The sequence below is a fragment of the Podarcis muralis genome, chromosome 13 (genome assembly GCF_964188315.1).
Source record: "Podarcis muralis chromosome 13, rPodMur119.hap1.1, whole genome shotgun sequence".
Taxonomy (NCBI): domain Eukaryota; kingdom Metazoa; phylum Chordata; class Lepidosauria; order Squamata; family Lacertidae; genus Podarcis; species Podarcis muralis.
The window spans coordinates 49,957,639-49,980,243 of record NC_135667.1 but is presented as its reverse complement, the minus strand read 5'-3'; the positions used below and the strand labels follow the sequence as shown (position 1 = coordinate 49,980,243).

At 44.2% G+C, this 22,605-nt stretch overlaps 1 long non-coding RNA gene across 1 annotated transcript; it reads right to left on the bottom strand.

The window, feature by feature from the left end:
• Positions 1-951: 951 nt before the first annotated feature.
• LOC144325032 (uncharacterized) lies at positions 952-1,953 on the bottom strand. The gene is made up of 3 exons (XR_013390317.1): positions 1,866-1,953; positions 1,504-1,583; positions 952-974 (listed from the first exon to the last, which is right to left on the bottom strand). It is a non-coding gene; the product is annotated as an uncharacterized LOC144325032 (long non-coding RNA).
• Between the last annotated feature and the right edge of the window lie 20,652 nt (positions 1,954-22,605).

The following is a 22,605-nucleotide window of genomic DNA, read 5'->3' as shown; positions in this document are numbered from 1 at the left end:
TTGAAGCACTGCTTCTTGGGGTCGAATCCTGTTGACTGCTTTCGCAGTGGCATCTGGGTGGCCCCTGGGAGAAGAGGAGGGTGGACCAGATGGCCCCTTGGCCTGATCCTGCAGGCCCTCCTTGTGTGTTTCCTAAGGCCCCCCTCCTCCCCCCTGTCCCATTACCTCAGGGGCGAGAGGCCGTCGTCTGGGCTCCAGTCCCTCCCGGAGGAATGCGGCGGTTCCACGGCTGTACTTATCCCTCGCTGCAAAACAAACAGAGACATCAGAAGGCTCCTGTCTCCCAGCCACACTAGCCCCAGTCTGGGGCAGGAGGGTGGGGGACCTGAGAAGGGGGCATTTCCACTTACCTGATCTTAGAAGGGCTCCCCACTTCTCCACCGTACGGGCATCCGACCGGCCTAGCACAGAAGCAACAGCCAAAGTCTCCTCCCTCAGCTGAGAAGCTGTTTTAATGGGAGGAAACTTTGGCTGCTGCTTCTGTGCCAAACCGGGTCGGGATGGAGCCATGCCCGTACGGGGGAGGGGCAGTGGGGACGCGCCGCGAGGGACGACAGCCGGGAACCGCCGGGATGTTGCTTGGTTCATTCCGGGAGCCGGCGCTGGAGCCTCATCCCTGGAGGCGTGGCCCTGTGGAGGAAGAAGGACATCGCATGAGAATGGAAGCCACAGGTGGGACTCCCAAAACATGTTTCACAAGGATCCCTTCATTCCCTCTGCCCTCGTACCTGATGTTCGCCACGCCTCTCCAGGGATTTTGCCAGAACAAAATATGTGTTGGGGAAAGGCTCCCACACTGCAAAGAAAAAAGAAACATGAGCAGGCGCCTGGCTCCCTGCCATGCTAGCCCCAGTCTGGGGCATGAGGATGGGGGACAAGGGAAGGAAGCATTCCTAAAATATGGGGCACTCAGTTGGCATTTCCACTTACCTGAGCTGGGAGCCTTTCCCCCTTTGTTCTGGCCGGCCTCTCGCCTAAGGAAGAAACAAGCTCAGTTAGTATGATTGGGGGAGACAGGGAGAATTCTGGGATTGATCTCCACCAGAGCCAGATTATTCAATGGACAGAGCAGGCCTATGGGCCAGGCAACAACGGATCAGAATAAGTACTGTTTATTTTGCCTATTAATTATTGTTGGTTGCTAAAATAAAAAATGTATCAGGATATGATTTGCAAGGAGCCCAGGGATATTTTGACTGCCTAGGGGCCTCCACAGGTTTCAACCTGGAACTGTGCCCAACCAAGGGCCAACTTTGGGCTCTCAAATGTCAAGGGCCTCCTGTACGCAGAGCCGTAGCTGGGTGATCTTGCGCCCCTGGAGAACCGTCCAGATCGCGCCACCTAGCCACGGTCAAATGAGCTCTTCTTTCTGCCTCTCCTCCAACCCTCCACCCATTCAATTCACCCTCTATTAAAAACCTTTTCTTATGAGGCAATAGCCCAGCACACCGGCCGTGCCATCCTCAGACTGCCCCACCCCTGCCACAGAAGGGCACAGCATACCTGCTGATGTTGGTTTTGGACGTGGCACCGCTGGGCTGCTGCCTGGCCCGAGCCCTGACTGGCACTTCCAAACCACGGCCCTGCAAAGGAAGAAGGACATTTTACTCTCCTGCCAAAGGCATCCACTCTAGGGGACAGGGGTCCCGTGGGCCCTCCCCAAAGATTTTCTTCTGGGGCAGATCGCCGTCCATATTTTCTCTCCCCCCAGCCACACCAGGGGGCGGTCAGCCAGCGGAGGGACCTAGGGGGCAGGTGGGAGGGTGAAGGCCGCTCCCTGCAAGGCCCTTTCCACCTGGCCAGGGGGCCAGGCCCAGACCCACCAGCCAGCCCCACTGAAGAGGCTCCCCAAGGAATTAACATACCACAATCTCCAGGGAGATTTGTTTATGCTGATGTCTTCCTGCCTGAGAACCTGTGAGACAGAAAGGAAAATAAAAACAGAGGAAGTTACCAACCAGTACCGTATTTTTCGCACCATAGGACGCACCGGACAATAGGACGCACCTTGTTTTAGAGGGGGAAGAACAAGAAAAAAAATTCTCCCCCTCTCTGCCCAGCGCCCCTTCAGTGAAGCGGCAGGAGGTGCTGCGCAGAGAGGGGGAGAATTTTCCCCCTCTTGTTTCCCCACTCTAAAACAAGGTGCCGTTCTTTTTTATATATATATATAAATTTTTATTAGTTTTCCAACATAATTTTTTTAAACATACACAACGCAATACAAAAACAAACACAACATATAAAACACGTATAGGTTCATAACCCTCTTTTCATTTACCCTCTTTCACCGACTTCCCCATGCCTCCCTTTTCTGCATCTCTAGTTAGTAATTTTTCCAGCAACCCCTTACTTCTGCCAATAAAACAAGGTGCCGTTCAGGAGGCTTACCTTGGAAACCTGGAGAGCGAGAGGGGTCGGTGTGCACCGACCCCTCTCACTCTCCAGGCTTCAGGTTCCTTTCGACCTGCTCTTTGGGGCTGGCAGGGGAAGCCCACCACCAGCCCCAAAGAGCAGGTCAGGGAGCAGCGGAAAGGCGCAGCGGAGAGGCTGCTGCCATAGTCGCGCATCACCTTTCCAGCTGGGAGAGGGTCGCGGGGCTATGGCTTCTTCGCTCCATAGGACGCACACACATTTCCCCTTCTTTTTTGAAGGGGAAAAAGTGTGTCCTATAGAGCGAAAAATACGGTAATTCACAACAGAAAATATCCTGCCCACAGCCAGCCCTGGCTGGGCTCCAAACTCTGACCATCTCCTTACCAGCCAGATGCACTGACCCCTTGCAATTCTGCATGGGGTGGAGAAAGGGGACAGAGAAGCGTTTTGCTCTCTGTCCCTCAGGACATGGATATGAGAGCCACACCATGCAGCCCTGACAATATCTCAAGGGCTGTCACAGGGAGGAAGGAGAAAGATTGTTTTCTCCTGCTCCAGAGGCCCTCAGGACCTGAAGCCGTGGATTCAAGCTACAATAAGGAGATTCTGACTCAACTTCAAGAAAAGCTTTCTGACAGCAAGAGCTGTTTGACAGTGGGAAGAAATCCCTCAGTGGGCAGTAGACTCTCCTTCCTTGGAGGTTCTTCAGCAGAGGTGGGATGGCCATCTGCCATGGATGCTTTAGCTGGGGGTTGGTCTAGATGACCCTTGGGGTCCCTCCCAACTCTACAATTCTATAATCCTATGGGGTTCCAGGTTCTTACCTTTGCGAAGGTCAGCCATAGCAGTGTAACTCAGTAACTCAGTTCACAGTAGTGGGGCAGAGTTATGCTATTAAAGCGAGTCTGAATGTTGGGGGGGAGGCAGTTGAGAGTTGGTTGAGAGTGGTGGGTTCTAGAAGGGGGGGGGGGCAAGGGACGGCTTCCGATTGGCTGAAGGAGCTTCCTGCTCTCAGAAGGAAGCCATGTCAGATGTTGGGCTTCCAAAGAACGTTCCCAAGCCGGACACTCACTTATAATTATTTCATTTATTGAATTTATATTTCACCCTTTCTCCCGAAGGAGGCCAGAATGACATGCGATGTGGGTCTATTCTGGGCAGTTTCCCGTAGATATGACACAGCTGAGGCGCAACTGGGAACATTGTGTGAATAAAAACCAGTGACTTCAAAGTGCCAAAACTTACCTGCTGCTTTAGATGTGTGTCAGCAATGCAGACAGTAGTGGGTAGATTTCTTATTCTGTTGCTTGTTTGCTAGTTTCTGGCTTCCTCACATGTAAATGTGGCAGACGCACTTAAAGAACAAATACTGCTGCTCCCATCATGCCTACTTGGACCCATCAACCCTGACATCCGTGCCCTATTTTGCATGCTGAAATAATTCAATAAATACAGACAACAACAACTGTGGGGCTGTGAAAAATTCACTCCGTGTGTTTTTCTCCTATATTGTTAGCAACTTAACAGGCGAAATATTATTTTTTTGAGAAAATCCCTATGCCCAGAGGTCACAATGTCAACAAAAATCTGACTTTTGGCAATTCACTCAAAAATGGTGCCAAACATTTGCAAATGCTACACTGAAAGGTTTGGCAGTCGAAACAGAAGGCTTTTTATCACAGGACAAGAAATCAGCCCTCAGGAACTTATCCGGAGGAAAAAGATTTTTTTGAAAAAATCCCGAAGCTGGGTCACACTTTCAGCAAAAATCTGACTTCTGGCAATTTACACAGGAAAAGACATCCACCCTCGACAACTTAACCGGCGGACAATTTTTTTTTTGAAAAAATCCCTAAGCAAAAATCTGACTTTTGGCAGTTCACTCAAAAATGGTGCCAAATGCTTGCAAGTGCTCCCCTGAAAGCTTTGGCAGTCAAAACAGAAGGCTTTTTGTGACAGGAGAAGAAATCAGCCCTCGACAACTTAACCGGCGGAAAAAGATTTTTTTGAAAAAAATCCCTAAGCCCCGGGGTCACAATTTCAGCAAAAATCTGACTTTTGGCAATTCACTCAAAAATGGAGCCAAATACTCCCCTGAAAGCTTTGGCAGTCGAAACAGAAGGCTTTTTGTCACAGGAGAAGAAATCAGCCCTCGACAACTTAACCGGCGGACAATTTTTTTTTTTAAAAAATCCCTAAGCCCCGGGGTCACAGTTTCAGCAAAAATCTGACTTTTGGCAATCCACTCAAAAATGGTGCCAAACGCTTGCAAATGCTCCCCTGAAAAATTTGGCAGTCAAAACAGAAGGCTTTTTGTCACAGGAGAAGAAATCAGCCCTCGACAACTTAAACAGCGGAATTTTCTTTTTTGAAAAAATCCCTAAGCCCCGGGGTCACAATTTCAGCAAAAATCTGACTTTTGGCAATTCACTCAAAAATGGAGCCAAATGCTTGCAAATGCTCCCCTGAAAGCTTTGGCAGTCGAAAGAGAAGGCTTTTTGTCACAGGAAAAGACATCCACCCTCGACAACTTAACCGGCGGACAATTTTTTTTTTGAAAAAATCCCTAAGCCCCGGGGTCACAATTTCAGCAAAAATCTGACTTTTGGCAATTCACTCAAAAATGGAGCCAAGCGCTTGCAAATGCTCCCCTGAAAGCTTTGGCAGTCGAAACAGAAGGCTTTTTGTCACAGGAGAAGAAATCAGTCCTCGACAACTTAAACAGCGGAATTTTTTTTTTTTGAAAAAATCCCTAAGCCCCGGGGTCACAATTTCAGCAAAAATCTGACTTTTGGCAATTCACTCAAAAATGGAGCCAAATGCTTGCAAATGCTCCCCTGAAAGCTTTGGCAGTCGAAAGAGAAGGCTTTTTGTCACAGGAGAAGAAAGCAGCCTTCAACAACTTAAGCGGAGGAAAAATTTTTTTTTGAAAAAATCCCTAAGCCCCGGGGTCACAATTTCAGCAAAAATCTGACTTTTAGCAATTCACTCAAAAATGGTGCCAAGCGCTTGCAAATGCTCCTCTCAAAGCTTTTGCCGTCGAAACAGAAGGCTTTTTGTCACAGGAAAAGACATCCACCCTCGACAACTTAACCGGCGGACAATTTTTTTTTTGGAAAAATCCCTCAGCCCCGGGGTCACAATTTCAGCAAAAATCTGACTTTTGGCAATTCACTCAAAAATGGAGCCAAACGCTTGCAAATGCTCCCCTGAAAGCTTTGGCAGTCGAAACAGAAGGCTTTTTGTCACAGGAAAAGACATCCACCCTCGAGAACTTAACCGGCGGACAACTTTTTTTTTGAAAAAATCCCCAAGCCCCGGGGTCACAATTTCAGGAAAAATCTGACTTTTGGCAATTCACTCAAAAATGGTGCCAAACGCTTGCAAGTGCTCCCCTGAAAGCTTTGGCAGTCGAAACAGAAGGCTTTTTGTCACAGGAGAAGAAATCAGCCCTCGACAACTTAACCAGCGGAAAATAATTTTTTGAAAAAATCCCTAAGCCCCGGGGTCACAATTTCAGCAAAAATCTGACTTTTGGCAATTCACTCAAAAATGGTGCCAAACGCTTGCAAATGCTCCTCTCAAAGCTTTTGTCGTCGAAACAGAAGGCTTTTTGTCACAGGAAAAGACATCGACCCTCGACAACTTAACCGGCGGACAATTTTTTTTTGGAAAAAATCCCTAAGCCCCGGTGTGATGGGATGATGAGCTGCTTGTGCGTAAAAGCGTAGTCCCTCAGAGTCTGTGCACGTTCACAAACCTCTGTCTGTGACGGAGCCCCTCAGACATGGCTCCTCTAGTCACTTGCAGATTCTGACAGTGGTTGCTTTCGGAATCGTTTCCAGCATAAAAGCTCCTTAACGGAAACACGTCTTCTGGACTCACGGCGTGACAGTTTCCGGCGAGGCGTGGGTCTCCCTATGGGAGCTTCAGATACCTCCCCACTGTTCTTGCTGGAAGCGTCTCTGAGCCCTCCCTCCTGCTCGCATTCCCTCAGAGATGCACTCCTCCCCCGGCTGGTTCCTGCTTCAGCTGTTGAGTCTCTCCCAGCCTCCCTGAGCCCCTCCACCACCTGTTCCTCCGATGGCAGTTCCCTGACACCCGGGGTCACAATTTCAGCAAAAATCTGACTTTTGGCAATTCACTCAAAAATGGAGCCAAGCGCTTGCAAATGCTCCCCTGAAAGCTTTGGCAGTCGAAAGAGAAGGCTTTTTGTCACGGGAAAAGAAATCAGCCCTCAGCAACTTAATTGGCGGAAAATAATTTTTTTAAAAAATCCCTAAGCCCCGGGGTCACAGTTTCAGCAAAACTCTGACTTTTGGCAATTCACTCAAAAATGGAGCCAAATGCTCCCCTGAAAGCTTTGGCAGTCGAAACAGAAGGCTTTTTGTCACAGGAGAAGAAATCAGCCCTCGACAACTTAACCGGCGGACAATTTTTTTTTTTGAAAAAATCCTTCAGCCCCGGGGTCACAATTTCAGCAAAAATCTGACTTTTAGCAATTCACTCAAAAATGGTGCCAAACGCTTGCAAATGCTCCCCTGAAAGCTTTGGCAGTCGAAACAGAAGGCTTTTTGTCACAGGAGAAGAAATCAGCCCTCGACAACTTAACCGGCGAAAAATATTTTTTAAAAAAATCCCTAAGCCCCGGGGTCACAATTTCAGCAAAAATCTGACTTTTAGCAATTCACTCAAAAATGGTGCCAAACGCTTGCAAATGCTCCCCTGAAAGCTTTGGCAGTCGAAAGAGAAGGCTTTTTGTCACAGGAGAAGAAAGCAGCCTTCAACAACTTAACCGGCGGAAATTTTTTTTTTTTTGAAAAAATCCTTAAGGCCCGGGGTCACAATTTCAGCAAAAATCTGACTTTTAGCAATTCACTCAAAAATGGTGCCAAACGCTTGCAAATGCTCCTCTCAAAGCTTTGGCCGTCGAAACAGAAGGCTTTTTGTCACAGGAAAAGACATCCACCCTCGACAACTTAACCGGCGGACAATTTTTTTTTGGAAAAAATCCCTCAGCCCCGGGGTCACAATTTCAGCAAAAATCTGACTTTTGGCAATTCACTCAAAAATGGTGCCAAACGCTTGCAAGTGCTCCCCTGAAAGCTTTGGCAGTCAAAACAGAAGGCTTTTTGTCACAGGAGAAGAAAGCAGCCTTCGACAACTTAACCCGCGGAAAATAATTTTTTGAAAAAATCCCTAAGCCCCGGGGTCACAATTTCAGCAAAAATCTGACTTTTGGCATTTCACTCAATAATGGTGCCAAACGCTTATAAATGCTCCCCTGAAAGCTTTGGCAGTCGAAACAGAAGGCTTTTTGTCACAGGAGAAGAAATCAGCCCTCGACAACTTAACCAGCGGAAAATATTTTTTTTGAAAAAATCCTTCAGCCCCGGGGTCACAATTTCAGCAAAAATCTGACTTTTGGCAATTCATTCAAAAATGGTGCCAAACGCTTGCAAATGCTCCCCTGAAAGCTTTGGCAGTCGAAACAGGCTTTTTGTCACAGGAGAAGAAATCAGCCCTCGACAACTTAACCGGCGAAAAATATTTTTTAAAAAAATCCCTAAGCCCCGGGGTCACAATTTCAGCAAAAATCTGACTTTTAGCAATTCACTCAAAAATGGTGCCAAACGCTTGCAAATGCTCCCCTGAAAGCTTTGGCAGTCGAAACAGAAGGCTTTTTGTCACAGGAGAAGAAAGCAGCCTTCAACAATTTAACCGGCGGAAATTTTTTTTTTTTTTGAAAAAATCCTTAAGGCCCGGGGTCACAATTTCAGCAAAAATCTGACTTTTAGCAATTCACTCAAAAATGGTGCCAAACGCTTGCAAGTGCTCCCCTGAAAGCTTTGGCAGTCAAAACAGAAGGCTTTTTGTCACAGGAGAAGAAAACAGCCCTCGACAACTTAAACAGCGGAAAATATTTTTTTTAAAAAATCCCTAAGCCCCGGCGTCACAATTTCAGCAAAAATCTGACTTTTGGCAATTCACTCAAAAATGGAGCCAAATGCTTGCAAATGCTCCTCTCAAAGCTTTTGCCGTCGAAACAGAAGGCTTTTTGTCACAGGAAAAGACATCGACCCTCAACAACTTAACCGGCGGACAATTTTTTTTTGGAAAAAATCCCTAAGCCCCGGGGTCACAATTTCAGCAAAAATCTGACTTTTGGCAATTCACTCAAAAATGGAGCCAAGCACTTCCAAATGCTCCCCTGAAAGCTTTGGCAGTCGAAACAGAAGGCTTTTTGTCACAGGAGAAGAAATCAGCCCTCGACAACTTAACCGGCGGACAATTTTTTTTTTGAAAAAATCCTTCAGCCCCGGGGTCACAATTTCAGCAAAAATCTGACTTTTGGCAATTCACTCAAAAATGGTGCCAAACTCTTGCAAATGCTCCCCTGAAAGGTTTGGCAGTCAAAACAGAAGGCTTTTTGTCACAGGAAAAGACATCCACCCTCAGCAACTTAACAGGCGGAAAATAATTTTTTAAAAAATCCCTAAGCCCCGGGGTCACAATTTCCGCAAAACTCTGACTTTTGGCAATTCACTCAAAAATGGTGCCAAACGCTTGCAAGTGCTCCCCTGAAAGCTTTGGCAGTCGAAACAGAAGGCTTTTTGTCACAGGAGAAGAAATCAGCCCTCGACAACTTAACCAGCGGAAAATAATTTTTTGAAAAAATCCCTAAGCCCCGGGGTCACAATTTCAGCAAAAATCTGACTTTTGGCAATTCACTCAAAAATGGTGCCAAGCGCTTGCAAATGCTCCTCTCAAAGCTTTTGTCGTCGAAACAGAAGGCTTTTTGTCACAGGAAAAGACATCGACCCTCGACAACTTAACCGGCGGACAATTTTTTTTTGGAAAAAATCCCTAAGCCCCGGTGTGATGGGATGATGAGCTGCTTGTGCGTAAAAGCGTAGTCCCTCAGAGTCTGTGCACGTTCACAAACCTCTGTCTGTGACGGAGCCCCTCAGACATGGCTGCTTTAGTCACTTGCAGATTCTGACAGTGGTTGCTTTCGGAATCGTTTCCAGCATAAAAGCTCCTTAACGGAAACACGTCTTCTGGACTCACGGCGTGACAGTTTCCGGCGAGGCGTGGGTCTCCCTATGGGAGCTTCAGATACCTCCCCACTGTTCTTGCTGGAAGCGTCTCTGAGCCCTCCCTCCTGCTCGCATTCCCTCAGAGATGCACTCCTCCCCCGGCTGGTTCCTGCTTCAGCTGTTGAGTCTCTCCCAGCCTCCCTGAGCCCCTCCACCACCTGTTCCTCCGATGGCAGTTCCCTGACACCCGGGGTCACAATTTCAGGAAAAATCTGACTTTTGGCAATTCACTCAAAAATGGAGCCAAGCGCTTGCAAATGCTCCCCTGAAAGCTTTGGCAGTCGAAAGAGAAGGCTTTTTGTCACGGGAAAAGAAATCAGCCCTCAGCAACTTAATTGGCGGAAAATAATTTTTTTAAAAAATCCCTAAGCCCCGGGGTCACAGTTTCAGCAAAACTCTGACTTTTGGCAATTCACTCAAAAATGGAGCCAAATGCTCCCCTGAAAGCTTTGGCAGTCGAAACAGAAGGCTTTTTGTCACAGGAGAAGAAATCAGCCCTCGACAACTTAACCGGCGGACAATTTTTTTTTTGAAAAAATCCTTCAGCCCCGGGGTCACAATTTCAGCAAAAATCTGACTTTTGGCAATTCACTCAAAAATGGTGCCAAACGCTTGCAAGTGCTCCCCTGAAAGCTTTGGCAGTCAAAACAGAAGGCTTTTTGTCACAGGAGAAGAAAGCAGCCTTCGACAACTTAACCCGCGGAAAATAATTTTTTGAAAAAATCCCTAAGCCCCGGGGTCACAATTTCAGCAAAAATCTGACTTTTGGCATTTCACTCAATAATGGTGCCAAACGCTTATAAATGCTCCCCTGAAAGCTTTGGCAGTCGAAACAGAAGGCTTTTTGTCACAGGAGAAGAAATCAGCCCTCGACAACTTAACCAGCGGAAAATATTTTTTTTGAAAAAATCCTTCAGCCCCGGGGTCACAATTTCAGCAAAAATCTGACTTTTGGCAATTCACTCAAAAATGGTGCCAAACGCTTGCAAATGCTCCCCTGAAAGCTTTGGCAGTCGAAACAGAAGGCTTTTTGTCACAGGAGAAGAAATCAGCCCTCGACAACTTAACCGGCGAAAAATATTTTTTAAAAAAATCCCTAAGCCCCGGGGTCACAATTTCAGCAAAAATCTGACTTTTAGCAATTCACTCAAAAATAGTGCCAAACGCTTGCAAATACTCCCCTGAAAGCTTTGGCAGTCGAAACAGAAGGCTTTTTGTCACAGGAGAAGAAAGCAGCCTTCAACAATTTAACCGGCGGAAATTTTTTTTTTTTTGAAAAAATCCTTAAGGCCCGGGGTCACAATTTCAGCAAAAATCTGACTTTTAGCAATTCACTCAAAAATGGTGCCAAACGCTTGCAAATGCTCCTCTCAAAGCTTTGGCCGTCGAAACAGAAGGCTTTTTGTCACAGGAAAAGACATCCACCCTCGACAACTTAACCGGCGGACAATTTTTTTTTGGAAAAAATCCCTCAGCCCCGGGGTCACAATTTCAGCAAAAATCTGACTTTTGGCAATTCACTCAAAAATGGTGCCAAACGCTTGCAAGTGCTCCCCCGAAAGCTTTGGCAGTCGAAACAGAAGGCTTTTTGTCACAGGAGAAGAAATCAGCCCTCGACAACTTAACCAGCGGAAAATATTTTTTTGAAAAAATCCCTAAGCCCCGGGGTCACAATTTCAGCAAAAATCTGACTTTTGGCAATTCACTCAAAAATGGAGCCAAATGCTTGCAAATGCTCCCCTGAAAGCTTTGGCAGTCGAAACAGAAGGCTTTTTGTCACAGGAGAAGAAATCAGCCCTCGACAACTTAACCAGCGGAAAATATTTTTTTGAAAAAATCCCTAAGCCCCGGGGTCACAATTTCAGCAATAATCTGACTTTTAGCAATTCAGTCAAAAATGGTGCCAAACGCTTGCAAATGCTCCTCTCAAAGCTTTTGCCGTCGAAACAGAAGGCTTTTTGTCACAGGAAAAGACATCGACCCTCGACAACTTAACCGGCGGACAATTTTTTTTGGGAAAAAATCCCTAAGCCCCGGGGTCACAATTTCAGCAAAAATCTGACTTTTGGCAATTCACTCAAAAATGGTGCCAAACGCTTGCAAATGCTCCCCTGAAAGCTTTGGCAGTCGAAACAGAAGGCTTTTTGTCACAGGAGAAGAAATCAGCCCTCAAAAACTTAACCGGCTGACAATTTTTTTTTTTAAAAAATCCTTTAGCCCCGGGGTCACAATTTCAGCAAAAATCTGACTTTTGGCAATTCACTCAAAAATGGAGCCAAATGCTTGCAAATGCTCCCCTGAAAGCTTTGGCAGTCAAAACAGAAGGCTTTTTGTCACAGGAGAAGAAAGCAGCCTTCAACAACTTAACCGGCGGATTTTTTTTTTTTTAAAAAAATCCCTAAGCCCCGGGGTCACAATTTCAGCAAAAATCTGATTTTTGGCAATTCACTGAAAAATGGTGCCAAACGCTTGCAAATGCTCCCCTGAAAGCTTTGGCAGTCGAAACAGAAGGCTTTTTGTCACAGGAAAAGACATCCACCCTCGACAACTTAACCAGCGGACAATTTTTTTTTTGAAAAAATCCCTAAGCCCCGGGGTAACAATTTCAGGAAAAATCTGACTTTTGGCAATTCACTCAAAAATGGTGCCAAACGCTTGCAAGTGTTCCCCTGAAAGCTTTGGCAGTCGAAACAGAAGGCTTTTTGTCACAGGAGAAGAAAGCAGCCTTCAACAACTTAACCGGCGGACAACTTTTTTTTTGAAAAAATCCCCAAGCCCCGGGGTCACAATTTCAGCAATAATCTGACTTTTAGCAATTCACTCAAAAATGGTGCCAAACGCTTGCAAATGCTCCCCTGAAAGCTTTGGCAGTCGAAACAGAAGGCTTTTTGTCACAGGAGAAGAAATCAGCCCTCGACAACTTAACCGGCGGACAATTTTTTTTTTGAAAAAATCCTTCAGCCCCGGGGTCACAATTTCAGCAAAAATCTGACTTTTGGCAATTCACTCAAAAATGGTGCCAAACGCTTGCAAATGCTCCCCTGAAAGCTTTGGCAGTCGAAACAGAAGGCTTTTTGTCACAGGAAAAGACATCCACCCTCGACAACTTAACCGGCGGACAATTTTTTTTTTTTTGAATAAATCCCTAAGCCCCGGGGTCACAATTTCAGGAAAAATCTGACTTTTGGCAATTCACTCAAAAATGGTGCCAAACGCTTTCAAGTGCTCCCCTGAAAGCTTTGGCAGTCAAAACAGAAGGCTTTTTGTCACAGGAGAAGAAATCAGCCGTCGACAACTTAACCAGCGGAAAATAATTTTTTGAAAAAATCCCTAAGCCCCGGGTTCACAATTTCAGCAAAAATCTGACTTTTGGCAATTCACTCAAAAATGGTGCCAAATGCTTGCAAATGCTCCTGTGAAAGCTTTTGCCGTCGAAACAGAAGGCTTTTTGTCACAGGAGAAGACAGCAGCCTTCAACAACTTAACCAGCGAAAATTTTTTTTTTGAAAAAATCCCTAATCCCCGGGGGTCACAATTTCAGCAAAAATCTGACTTTTAGCAATTCAGTCAAAAATGGTGCCAAACGCTTGCAAATGCTCCTCTCAAAGCTTTTGCCGTCGAAACAGAAGGCTTTTTGTCACAGGAAAAGACATCGACCCTCGACAACTTAACCGGCGGACAATTTTTTTTTGGAAAAAATCCCTAAGCCCCGGGGTCACAATTTCAGCAAAAATCTGACTTTTGGCAATTCACTCAAAAATGGTGCCAAACGCTTGCAAATGCTCCCCTGAAAGCTTTGGCAGTCGAAACAGAAGGCTTTTTGTCACAGGAGAAGAAATCAGCCCTCGACAACTTAACCGGCTGACAATTTTTTTTTTGAAAAAATCCTTCAGCCCCGGGGTCACAATTTCAGCAAAAATCTGACTTTTGGCAATTCACTCAAAAATGGAGCCAAATGCTTGCAAATGCTCCCCTGAAAGCTTTGGCAGTCAAAACAGAAGGCTTTTTGTCACAGGAGAAGAAAGCAGCCTTCAACAACTTAACCGGCGGATTTTTTTTTAAAAAAAAAAATCCCTAAGCCCCGGGGTCACAATTTCAGCAAAAATCTGATTTTTGGCAATTCACTGAAAAATGGTGCCAAACGCTTGCAAATGCTCCCCTGAAAGCTTTGGCAGTCGAAACAGAAGGCTTTTTGTCACAGGAAAAGACATCCACCCTCGACAACTTAACCAGCGGACAATTTTTTTTTTGAAAAAATCCCTAAGCCCCGGGGTAACAATTTCAGCAATAATCTGACTTTTAGCAATTCACTCAAAAATGGTGCCAAACGCTTGCAAATGCTCCCCTGAAAGCTTTGGCAGTCGAAACAGAAGGCTTTTTGTCACAGGAGAAGAAATCAGCCCTCGACAACTTAACCGGCGGACAATTTTTTTTTTGAAAAAATCCTTCAGCCCCGGGGTCACAATTTCAGCAAAAATCTGACTTTTGGCAATTCACTCAAAAATGGTGCCAAACGCTTGCAAATGCTCCCCTGAAAGCTTTGGCAGTCGAAACAGAAGGCTTTTTGTCACAGGAAAAGACATCCACCCTCGACAACTTAACCGGCGGACAATTTTTTTTTTTTTTGAATAAATCCCTAAGCCCCGGGGTCACAATTTCAGGAAAAATCTGACTTTTGGCAATTCACTCAAAAATGGTGCCAAACGCTTGCAAGTGCTCCCCTGAAAGCTTTGGCAGTCAAAACAGAAGGCTTTTTGTCACAGGAGAAGAAATCAGCCGTCGACAACTTAACCAGCGGAAAATAATTTTTTGAAAAAATCCCTAAGCCCCGGGTTCACAATTTCAGCAAAAATCTGACTTTTGGCAATTCACTCAAAAATGGTGCCAAATGCTTGCAAATGCTCCTGTGAAAGCTTTTGCCGTCGAAACAGAAGGCTTTTTGTCACAGGAGAAGACAGCAGCCTTCAACAACTTAACCAGCGGAAATTTTTTTTTGGAAAAAATCCCTAATCCCCGGGGGTCACAATTTCAGCAAAAATCTGACTTTTGGCAATTCACTCAAAAATGGTGCCAAACGCTTGCAAATGCTCCTCTCAAAGCATTGGCCGTCGAAACAGAAGGCATTTTGTCACAGGAAAAGACATCCACCCTCGACAACTCAACCGGCGGACAATTTTTTTTGGAAAAAATCCCTAAGCCCCGGGGTCACAATTTCAGCAAAAAACTGACTTTTGGCAATTCACTCAAAAATGGTGCCAAAGGCTTGCAAATGCTCCCCTGAAAGATCTGGCAGTCGAAACAGAAGGCTTTTTGTCACAGGAGAAGAAAGCAGCCTTCAACAACTTAACGGGCGGAATTTTTTTTTTTTTTTGAAAAAATCCCTAAGCCCCGGGGTCACAATTTCAGCAAGAATCTGACTTTTGGCAATTCACTCAAAAATGGTGCCAAACGCTTGCAAGTGCTCCCCTGAAAGCTTTGGCAGTCAAAACAGAAGGCTTTTTGTCACAGGAGAAGAAATCAGCCGTCGACAACTTAACCAGCGGAAAATATTTTTTTGATAATATCCCTAAGCCCCGGGTTCACAATTTCAGCAAAAATCTGACTTTTGGCAATTCACTCAAAAATGGTGCCAAACGCTTGCAAATGCTCCCCTGAAAGCTTTGGTAGACAAACAGAAGGCTTTTTCTCACAGGAAAAGAAATCACCGCTTAACAACTTAACCGGCAGAATTTTTTTATTTAAAAAAAAATCCCTAAACCCTGGGGTTACAATTTCAGCAAAAATCTGACTTTTGGCAATTCACTCAAAAATGGTGCCAAACGCTTGCAAATGCTCCTCTCAAAGCATTGGCCGTCGAAACAGAAGGCTTTTTGTCACAGGAGAAGAAATCAGCCCTCGACAACTTAACCAGCGGAAAATATTTTTTTGAAAAAATCCCTAAGGCCCGGGGTCATAATTTCAGCAAAAATCTGACTTTTGGCAATTCACTCAAAAATGGTGCCAAACGCTTGCAAATGCTCCCTTGAAAGATCTGGCAGTCGAAACAGAAGGCTTTTTGTCACAGGAAAAGAAATCACCGCTTAACAACTTAACCGGCAGAATTTTTTTATTAAAAAAAAAATCCCTAAGCCCCGGGGTAACAATTTCAGCAAAAATCTGACTTTTGGCAATTCACTCAAAAATGGAGCCAAATGCTTGCAAATGCTCCCCTGAAAACTTTGGCAGTCGAAACAGATGGCTTTTTGTCAAAGGAGAAGAAAGCAGCCTTCAACAACTTAACCGGTGGAATTTTTTTTTTTTTTGAAAAAATCCCTAAGCCCCGGGGTCACAATTTCAGCAAAAATCTGACTTTTGGCAATTCACTCAAAAATGGTGCCAAACGCTTGCAAATGCTCCCCTGAAAGCTTTGGCAGTCGAAACAGAAGGCTTTTTGTCACAGGAAAAGACATTCACCCTTAGCAACTTAACCGGAGGAAATTTTTTTTTGGACAAAATCCCTAAGCCCCGGGGTCACATTTTCAGCAAAAATATGACTTTTGGCAATTCACTCAAAAATGGTGCCAAACGCTTGCAAATGCTCCCTTGAAAGATCTGGCACTCGAAACAGAAGGCTTTTTGTCACAGGAAAAGAAATCACCGCTTAACAACTTAACCGGCAGAATTTTTTTATTAAAAAAAAAATCCCTAAGCCCCGGGGTAACAATTTCAGCAAAAATCTGACTTTTGGCAATTCACTCAAAAATGGAGCCAAATGCTTGCAAATGCTCCCCTGAAAGCTTTGGCAGTCGAAATAGAAGGCTTTTTTGTCACAGGAAAAGACATCCACCCTCGACAACTTAACCAGCGGAAAATAATTTTTTGAAAAAATCCCTAATCCCCGGGGTCACAGTTTCAGCAAAACTCTGACTTTTGGCAATTCACTCAAAAATGGAGCCAAATGCTTGCAAATGCTCCCCTGAAAACTTTGGCAGTCGAAACAGAAGGCTTTTTGTCACAGGAGAAGAAAGCAGCCTTCAACAACTTAATCGGTGGAATTTTTTTTTTTTGAAAAAATCCCTAAGCCCCGGGATCACAATTTCAGCAAAAATCTGACTTTTGGCAATTCACTCAAAAATGGTGCCAAACGCTTGCAAGTGCTCCCCCGAAAGCTTTGGCAGTTCGAAACAGAAGGCTTTTTGTCACAGGAGAAGAAAGCAGCCTTCAACAACTTAACCGGCGGACAATTATTTTTTGCAAAAATCCCTAAGCCCCGGGATCACAATTTCAGGAAAAATCTGACTTTTGGCAATTCACTCAAAAATGGTGCCAAACGCTTGCAAATGCTCCCCTGAAAGCTTTGGCAGTCAAACAGAAGGCTTTTTGTCACAGGAAAAGAAATCACCGCTTAACAACTTGACCGGCAGAATTTTTTTATTAAAAAAAAATCCCTAACCCCGGGATCACAATTTCAGCAAAAATCTGACTTTTGGCAATTCACTCAAAAATGGTGCCAAACGCTTGCAAATGCTCCTCTCAAAGCTTTGGCCGTCGAAACAGAAGGCTTTTTGTCACAGGAAAAGACATCAACCCTCGACAACTTAACCGGCGAAAATTTTTTTTTTTGAATAAATCCCTAAGCCCCGGGGTCACAATTTCAGCAAAAATCTGACTTTTCACAATTCACTCAAAAATGGAGGCAAATGCTTGCAAATGCTCCCCTGAAAGCTTTGGCAGTCGAAACAGAAGGCTTTTTGTCACATGAGAAGAAATCACCCCTCAACAACTTAACCGGCGGAAAATATTTTTTTAAAAAATCCCTAAGCCCCGGGGTCACAATTTCAGCAAAAATCTGACATTTGGCAATTCACTCAAAAATGGTGCCAAAGGATTGCAAATGCTCCCCTGAAAGATCTGGCAGTCGAAACAGAAGGCTTTTTCTCACAGGAGAAGAAAGCAGCCTTCAACAACTTAACGGGCGGAATTTTTTTTTTTTTGAAAAAATCCCTAAGCCCCAGGGTCACAATTTCAGCAAAAAACTGAATTTTGGCAATTCACTCAAAAATGGTACCAAACGTTTGCAAATGCTACCCTGAAAGGTCTGGCAGTCGAAACAGAAGGCTTTTTGTCACAGGAGAAGAAAGCAGCCTTCAACAACTTAAACGGTGGAATTTTTTTTAAAAAAAAAAAATCCCTAAGCCCTGGGGTCACAATTTCAGCAAAAATCTGACTTTTGGTAATTCACTCAAAAATGGTGCCAAACGCTTGCAAATGCTCCACTGAAAGATCTGGCAGTCGAAACAGAAGGCTTTTTGTCACAGGAAAAGACATCCACGCTCAGCAACTTAACCAGCGGAAAATATTTTTTTAAAAAATCCCTAAGCCCCGGGGTCACAATTTCAGCAAAAATCTGACTTTTGGCAATTCACTCAAAAATGGTGCCAAACGCTTGAAAATGTTGCTCTGAAAGCTTTGGCAGTCAAAACAAAAGGCTTTTTGCCACAGGAGAAGAAAGCAGCCTTCAACAACTTAACCGGCGGAAAATAATTTTTTGAAAAAATACCTAAGCCCCGGGGTCACAATTTCAGCAAAAATCTGACTTTTGGCAATTCACTCAAAAATGGTGCCAAACGCTTGCAAATGCTCCCCTGAAAGCTTTGGCAGTCGAAACAGAAGGCTTTTTGTCACTGGAAAAGACATCAACCCTCGACAACTTAACCGGCGGAAATTTTTTTTTTTGAAAAAATCCCTAAGCCCCGGGGTCACAATTTCAGCAAAAATCTGACTTTTGGCAATTCACTCAAAAATGGTGCCAAACGCTTGCAAATGCTCCCCTGAAAGCTTTGGCAGTCAAACAGAAGGCTTTTTGTCACAGGAAAAGAAATCACCGCTTAACAACTTAACCGGCAGAATTTTTTTATTAAAAAAAAAATCCCTAAGCCCCGGGATCACAATTTAAGCAAAAATCTGACTTTTGGCAATTCACTCAAAAATGGTGCCAAACGCTTGCAAATGCTCCTCTCAAAGCTTTGGCCGTCGAAACAGAAGGCTTTTTGTCACAGGAAAAGAAATCCACCCTCGACAACTTAACCGGCGGAAATTTTTTTTTTTGAAAAAATCTCTAAGCCCCGGGGTCACAATTTCAGCAAAAATCTGACTTTTGGCAATTCACTCAAAAATGGTGCCAAACGCTTGCAAATGCTCCCTTAAAAGATCTGGCAGTCGAAACAGAAGGCTTTTTGTCACAGGAAAAGAAATCACCGCTTAACAACTTAACCGGTAGATTTTTTTTAAAAAAAAAAAAAATCCCTAAGCCCCGGGGTCACAATTTCAGCAAAAATCTGACTTTTCACAATTCACTCAAAAATGGAGCCAAATGCTTGCAAATGCTCCCCTGAAAGCTTTGGCAGTCGAAACAGAAGGCTTTTTGTCACAGGAGAAGAAAGCAGCCTTCAACAACTTAACCGGCGGAAAATATTTTTTTTAAAAAATCCCTAAGCCCCGGGGTCACAATTTCAGCAAAAATCTGACTTTTGGCAATTCACTCAAAAATGGTGCCAAATGCTTGCAAATGCTCCTGTGAAAGCTTTTGCCGTCGAAACAGAAGGATTTTTGTCACAGGAGAAGAAAGCAGCCTTCAACAACTTAACCAGCGGAAAATATTTTTTTGAAAAAATCCCTAAGCCCCGGGGTCACAATTTCAGCAAAAATCTGACTTTTGGCAATTCACTCAAAAATGGTGCCAAAGGCTTGCAAATGCTCCCCTGAAAGATCTGGCAGTCGAAACAGAAGGCTTTTTGTCACAGGAGAAGAAAGCAGCCTTCAACAACTTAACGGGCGGAATTTTTTTTTTTTTTGAAAAAATCCCTAAACCCCGGGGTCACAATTTCAGCAAAAATCTGACTTTTGGCAATTCACTCAAAAATGGTGCCAAACGCTTGCAAATGCTCCTCTCAAAGCATTGGCCGTCGAAACAGAAGGCTTTTTGTCACAGGAAAAGACATCCACCCTCGACAACTCAACCGGCGGACAATTTTTTTTGGAAAAAATCCCTAAGCCCCGGGGTCACAATTTCAGCAAAAAACTGACTTTTGGCAATTCACTCAAAAATGGTGCCAAACGCTTGCAAATGCTCACCTGAAAGATCTGGCAGTCGATACAGAAGGCTTTTTGTCACAGGAGAAGAAATCACCCCTCAACAACTTAACCGGCGAAAAATATTTTTTTATAAAATCCCTAAGCCCCGGGGTCACAATTCCAGCAAAAATCTGACTTTTGGCAATTCACTCAAAAATGGTGCCAAAGGCTTGCAAATGCTCCCCTGAATGATCTGGCAGTCGAAACAGAAGGCTTTTTGTCACAGGAGAAGAAAGCAGCCTTCAACAACTTAACGGGCGGAATTTTTTTTTTTTTTTTGAAAAAATCCCTAAGCCCCGGGGTCACAATTTCAGCAAAAATCTGACTTTTGGCAATTCACTCAAAAATGGTGCCAAACGCTTGCAAATGCTCCCCTGAAAGCTTTGGCAGACAAACAGAAGGCTTTTTCTCACAGGAAAAGAAATCACCGCTTAACAACTTAACCGGCAGAATTTTTTTATTTAAAAAAAAAATCCCTAAGCCCCGGGGTCACAATTTCAGCAAAAATCTGACTTTTGGCAATTCACTCAAAAATGGTGCCAAACGCTTGCAAATGCTCCTCTCAAAGCATTGGCCGTCGAAACAGAAGGCTTTTTGTCACAGGAGAAGAAATCAGCCCTCAACAACTTAACCAGCGGAAAATATTTTTTTGAAAAAATCCCTAAGGCCCGGGGTCACAATTTCAGCAAAAATCTGACTTTTGGCAATTCACTCAAAAATGGTGCCAAACGCTTGCAAATGCTCCCTTGAAAGATCTGGCAGTCGAAACAGAAGGCTTTTTGTCACAGGAAACGAAATCACCGCTTAACAACTTAACCGGCAGAATTTTTTTATTAAAAAAAAAATCCCTAAGCCCCGGGGTAACAATTTCAGCAAAAATCTGACTTTTGGCAATTCACTCAAAAATGGAGCCAAATGCTTGCAAATGCTCCCCTGAAAGCTTTGGCAGTCGAAATAGAAGGCTTTTTTGTCACAGGAAAAGACATCCACCCTCGACAACTTAACCAGCGGAAAATAATTTTTTGAAAAAATCCCTAATCCCCGGGGTCACAGTTTCAGCAAAACTCTGACTTTTGGCAATTCACTCAAAAATGGAGCCAAATGCTTGCAAATGCTCCCCTGAAAACTTTGGCAGTCGAAACAGAAGGCTTTTTGTCAAAGGAGAAGAAAGCAGCCTTCAACAACTTAACCGGTGGATTTTTTTTTTTTTTTTGGAAAAAATCCCTAAGCCCCGGGGTCACAATTTCAGCAAAAATCTGACTTTTGGCAATTCACTCAAAAATGGTGCCAAACGCTTGCAAATGCTCCCCTCAAAGATCTGGCAGTCGATACAGAAGGCTTTTTGTCACAGGAGAAGAAATCAGCCGTCGACAACTTAACCAGCGGAAAATATTTTTTTGATAATATCCCTAAGCCCCGGGTTCACAATTTCAGCAAAAATCTGACTTTTGGCAATTCACTCAAAAATGGTGCCAAACGCTTGCAAATGCTCCCCTGAAAGATCTGGCAGTCGAAACAGAAGGCTTTTTGTCACAGGAAAAGACATCCACCCTTAGCAACTTAACCGGAGGAAATTTTTTTTTGGAAAAAATCCCTAAGCCCCGGGGTCACAATTTCAGCAAAAATCTGACTTTTGGCAATTCACTCAAAAATGGTGCCAAACGCTTGCAAATGCTCCCCTGAAAGCTTTGGCAGTCGAAACAGAAGGCTTTTTGTCACTGGAAAAGACATCAACCCTCGACAACTTAACCGGCGGAAATTTTTTTTTTTGAAAAAATCCCTAAGCCCCGGGGTCACAATTTCAGCAAAAATCTGACTTTTGGCAATTCACTCAAAAATGGTGCCAAACGCTTGCAAATGCTCCCCTGAAAGCTTTGGCAGTCAAACAGAAGGCTTTTTGTCACAGGAAAAGAAATCACCGCTTAACAACTTAACCGGCAGAATTTTTTTATTAAAAAAAAAATCCCTAAGCCCCGGGATCACAATTTAAGCAAAAATCTGACTTTTGGCAATTCACTCAAAAATGGTGCCAAACGCTTGCAAATGCTCCTCTCAAAGCTTTGGCCGTCGAAACAGAAGGCTTTTTGTCACAGGAAAAGAAATCCACCCTCGACAACTTAACCGGCGGAATTTTTTTTTTTTGAAAAAATCTCTAAGCCCCGGGGTCACAATTTCAGCAAAAATCTGACTTTTGGCAATTCACTCAAAAATGGTGCCAAACGCTTGCAAATGCTCCCTTAAAAGATCTGGCAGTCGAAACAGAAGGCTTTTTGTCACAGGAAAAGAAATCACCGCTTAACAACTTAACCGGTAGATTTAAAAAAAAAAAAAAAAAAAAATCCCTAAGCCCCGGGGTCACAATTTCAGCAAAAATCTGACTTTTCACAATTCACTCAAAAATGGAGCCAAATGCTTGCAAATGCTCCCCTGAAAGCTTTGGCAGTCGAAACAGAAGGCTTTTTGTCACAGGAGAAGAAAGCAGCCTTCAACAACTTAACCTGCGGAAAATATTTTTTTAAAAAAATCCCTAAGCCCCGGGGTCACAATTTCAGCAAAAATCTGACTTTTGGCAATTCACTCAAAAATGGTGCCAAATGCTTGCAAATGCTCCTGTGAAAGCTTTTGCCGTCGAAACAGAAGGCTTTTTGTCACAGGAGAAGAAAGCAGCCTTCAACAACTTAACCAGCGGAAAATATTTTTTTGAAAAAATCCCTAACCCCCGGGGTCACAATTTCAGCAAAAATCTGACTTTTGGCAATTCACTCAAAAATGGTGCCAAACGCTTGCAAGTGCTCCCCTGAAAGCTTTGGCAGTCAAAACAGAAGGCCTTTTGTCACAGGAGAAGAAATCAGCCGTCGACAACTTAACCAGCGGAAAATATTTTTTTGATAATATCCCTAAGCCCCGGGTTCACAATTTCAGCAAAAATCTGACTTTTGGCAATTCACTCAAAAATGGTGCCAAACGCTTGCAAATGCTCCCCTGAAAGATCTGGCAGTCGAAACAGAAGGCTTTTTGT